The 5,000-nt window shown below is 37.2% G+C and overlaps 1 protein-coding gene across 3 annotated transcripts in view; it reads left to right on the forward strand.

Annotated features, from left to right (window-relative positions):
* The window catches only part of LOC138010849 (beta-2 adrenergic receptor-like), a 40,616-nt gene that overhangs the window by 16,071 nt on the left and 19,545 nt on the right, over positions 1 to 5,000 (forward strand). The window lies entirely within an intron of this gene.

Raw genomic sequence — 5,000 nt, forward strand, 5'->3', positions numbered from 1 at the left:
AAATAAAGACGGCTGTGTATGTTGCCGGTAAATCCGTTCTCAGGTTGAATCTGTTTTTATCTAAGTTAAATTGCTGATCCTCAATTTACCTATGTTGAATACGGACTCAGATGAATAGAAGAAACTGTTTTTTGAAGCCTAGGTCAGGTTAGGATTAGTTTTGGTTATTATACATGCGTGGTATTAGTTGACTTATTATAGAAAAGTAAACAATGAAAAGAACTGTGCTGGATTGAGCACGTTCGTCGTTGTAGCTTGTTTGTAGTGCACGAGGTGAAAAACGGAAAGGAAAATAACTTTATATGATTGTCTAGTCTTTTTAGCGCTGGAGCACTAGCCGGGGACACTGTAAACTGAAATATACAATTAACAAAAATCGAGTCAAACGTTGCTTTTTTGAAGAGAGAAGAGACAGGACTAGGGTTGTCCACATTAAAACGGCATAATTTTGAGCATAATAGTAAGGCATGAACATCGAGCATTGCGCAAGCGTAAAAGTAAGAAAAATTCCAAATTGAGCAATAGCATGCAAGAAAATCATGCTTATCCATCTGTCATCTGCAGCCTCAGAGAGGGTGTTCTCATTGCTACAAAATGCCTTCCAGGTCAACCAAGCATGTGCTATGGAGGAAGGACTAGATTGAAGCCTCCATCATGTTTCAGTATCACGAAAGATGATCACATAATATAAAAGGAGTACTTATACTTTACGTTGTCGATATAATCATCCATATAAGCATATCAAGCGACTGTATTTTATTTTAGGTAAAGAATGAGTGATCCGGGGGAAACTTTTTGAGCAGAATAGTGGGACTTTTTGAGCATAATAATAACATTTTTTGACCATAAAGAATCAGCATAATATCGAGAATTCTGAGCATAACGTGGACAACCCTACACAGATCCCTATAGATCTAAAGGGTCCTAGTTCGAGTACCGGCAAGTGCATAGCCCAGTTTTTTGTTCCCTTACTTTGGTGTAATGTCCAGACTGAATGGATACGTATATTAGTGCAGAAACCGACAAGATGATACGAAACATTAAGAAGATGTGGTCAGATGCGTAATATAGAGCTTGAGGGAATGTATAGGTTTTTCCAGTCCTTTTTGGGAGCTTGATAGCTGCTTTAAACTAGGTAGAGTGCATATTCAACCTAGGTAAAATGAGGATCACCAATTGAATCTACAATTGTAGGTAAACTGAAACGGATGCAACCTGAGACCGGATTTGAGCGAAAACATGTATACCTTCCCCCTCTGCCAAACTCGCCGCGCTAATTGGACACTTCCCTGTTATCTTTAGTTATACTACAGTTGCTACGTATTGCTTGGCGGAAATGCTTAAAAATGGCTTCTTTGTAGTGGAAGAGAAAGAAAATGATGATATTTTTTTTCATGACTCTTTTGAAGACTTAGCGACACATAAAGTAGGATTAGATTACTCTGTGAGAGTTGATTTAGATCGAAATTTTTTTTAGAAAAAAACACAGTTTCAATTTAAAGACAGAGGCCCTCGTTAATAATGGGTTTTATTATTTCATCCGCCACATTGAGCCTTTTGCGAGGCAACCTACCTCACAGCCGTGGAAAGGGGGGGCTAAAAAATAGCACCCAAGAGTAATTTTGACAATTTGACATAAGGTCTTTAACTGCCTAAGGCACACATTCGAACACATATTTCAATTCGAGACGATTCTATGCACGTAGACGTTTGAAACAGTGATTGATTAATGCAAAAATGAAGAAAAACTCGTAAAAACTGGATCAGACGTGTTAATAGAAGTTATAATGCATGATTTAGCCAATACAAATAACAACGAGATTGATGAATCTAGTGCGTGGATTATGTTGGCTTTTCCAAAGTACATGTGTCCGGCTTTCATTTCGTTCTCTTTTCGTCTTTTTTTGTTAAAAACACTACTTTGTTAAGAACATCTGCTTTTCTTCTTTAAATTAACTGCTGTGCAATTTTTAATGTCGAACAAAAATAACAAGTTATCATCTATTGACTGGAACGAAAAATCAAGTGTCTGTTTCTGGATAGAAGTATATTTTTGATGATGTGGTAGACTTGAATTTGTGCGAAATAGGATATAAATAAAAAAAAAAAATAAATAAATAAATAAAAAACATACTAAGAACATACCCTGGCTGAGAGTCTTTAATTTGCCTACTTTGAATATTATAAACAAAGATAAAAGAAATGTAAAACTGCTCTCTAACAGGACAATTAACTCAAATGCTTAGGGACCTTCTTTAACATTGGCAGTATGGTTTTCTTATTGCATGATACGCTAAAGAACACCTCAATTTGTCGTCGAAATTAGTATACCACACAAGTTTATTTAAGAACTAGTAATAGTTTTCATTATATCTGCCCCCAGGAAAGATAGTAGGAAAGGCAGTTTAGATTCGTTGAAATTATATTCTGAATATGTCACCCCAGTTTCCGATTTGCGTCTGACAAATCGTCCCTCGCCCCTTCTGAGCCAGGTAACTCGATTTGCATCAGATCTACTACAATGTTTGATTTTTCAATTGCTAACTCGAACAGTACTTTGGTTCTCCTTACGAGTTTTGACTTCGTGACTCCTAAAGCACCTCGGTCATGTAGAACATCACCAAATGTAAAGGCCTTCAAGAAGATTTGTATGCCCGGCTCGCGCCTTAACAACCTTGTTCCTCCGTCAAGGGTTAGCGCCGGTCGTTTGTTACGTAAGTCTAATAACTATTCGTTATTCAGATGTAGAACCGAAAGACCTAAGTCAAGTTCTTTTCCCAACAACGTGTAGAAAGTCATTTGCTATATAATAGCATTTAGGGTTGGGAAACCTAGAGTATACCTAGTGTAAACTTAAAGTAAATGCTTGTTTATATTTTTTTATTATCTAGCTATAGATACTGATGAAATACCAGGATTTCTCCTTTTACTAAAAAATCATATCTTCACCGCGGGCAGTGAACGTATCATTTTTATCTTTCACATGTGAGGATATAGTTGTCGTCATGGTAATGAACACGATTAGCAATTTAAACGCGAGATTCCTCTTCATTGTACGATGCTTTTGTGCTTTAATATAATTCTTCTCTACTACATTAACATTTTTACTGCAAATTTTACATTATCATGATTTGTTTTTCATAACTTTCATATCTTGTTTCATGTTACACAACATGCGTGTTTTAGTGGTTGGTGAACACTTTTTCATCATTTCGCAAATTAATAAAACAAGTTGTTTTAAATCTAGACATTTCATCAATATCTATGTGATAAATAGAACATTTCGTTATTCGCTTCGCTCACTCGTGAGAGATACTTGCAGCACTCGAAGATAAAATTCGTATCCCCGCGCGGCCATGTAATATCCTCTATATCATATACATATTTTATTTATTTATATTTTGTAGGTGCAATTCACTGTATTGTAGACGGTGTGATTGTTTTGTGAATAAACACCATTATCTTATCTTATCTTATCTTATCTTATCTTATCAATAACACTTGCGCACCCGTTTAAGCAATACCGATACCACCTTTAGCGCCTGGGTGGGCAAAAAGAGATTGATTCCACTTACAATATCTACCAATTAGTTTATACATTTACCCATTTCACGCGAGGACTTCTAGGTTGCCTCCTCGGGTTTCGGCATGGGGGCACCAAGGTATGAACGTTTTCAGGCTCAAATCGTAAATGAAAAGTAAGAACGTTCAGCGGCCTCAGCCCTAATTCTAACTTGTGAAGCCGCTTCGCGTATAACATCTGGTCAACGAGTGTTTCAGAGGTCTTTGCTCCACATTTTGTCACCTTTAGTGAAACGAATTATTATTTTATAATTTCAGCAAACTTTCAGTTGCTACCGTGAACGTTTAATTTACTTTGCATACGAGTGTCGGCGTTTACTTTCATCCAATTAGTTCATAACGCCTTCATATTCATAGGAGGTGACAGTCGCCGCGGGGATTTATAGAAATGAGATTTAAGTTCTATTCTTCCGAAAGAATCTAAAAATCGGCGGAAAGCCATCTCACCATGTAATCTGATGTTCTTTAGGTTGAGAGGAAAGTACCTGGAATTACTCTACTGATTCTAGATCACAAAATAAGCCACCGCTCAACATAGTCATTTTGGCTCTTTGACATAATTAATGTTCTTATCCGAGAGAACAATATTTCACAACAAGTCGCCCTTTGTTCACTGGTTTCTTCGCTCTCAATCTAGTACAGCTTCATCTTTGGAATTTTGTATAGAAAATTGTCTTATTCCATACTTAATTAAACACCACAGGACTAAGACTTTGTCCGCGTTTACGTCTTGAAATTCTTAATGTAAAATAGTATATGGGCCTGGTTTCACTAGCGGATTTTTTTTTATGTCAAGGTTAACCGCAAAGCGTGCGAGTGCACCGACGCGCGAGAACCTAACAAATTTTTGTCAAACTCTACCAAAGTTTAGAGGAGGCGGTGCCTTGCCTCCTGGAAGGCCGATATTTTTTGTGTTGATATCGCAAAGCTTGCAAAAAAAAAAAAAAAAAAACGAGTGCACCATGACGCGAGAACCTAACAAATTTTTGTCAAACTCTACCAAACTTTAGAGGAGGCGGTGCCTTACCTCCTGGGAGGCCGATCTTTTTGTATTGATATCGCAAAGTTTGCATGGACGAGTGCGCTGACACGCGAGAACCTAATCAATTTTTGTCATACTCCACCAGTCTTTAGAGTCTTTAGAGGAGCAGGTGCCTTGGATACCGAACAAAAAGATTCAGTTTACCTTTTTTTTTTTTGAAAATTGGAAGTTCGTGATATTTTTTTGTAAAAAATAAAAGAAGCCTAGTGCGCTCCGGGCTCTGTCGTGTAGAGAAATAACAAACTTGAAAGCGTTATCTTAAAGACGGCACTTGCACTTGCAATAGCATAGAATCGAAAGGTTTGAAATTAGACGTGAAAGTTGTTGTCGAATGCTAACTACGATCCTCTTATTATGAAGAACATAGGGCCCTGGC

Source organism: Montipora foliosa, chromosome 7 (assembly GCF_036669935.1).
Source record: "Montipora foliosa isolate CH-2021 chromosome 7, ASM3666993v2, whole genome shotgun sequence".
NCBI lineage: Eukaryota > Metazoa > Cnidaria > Anthozoa > Scleractinia > Acroporidae > Montipora > Montipora foliosa.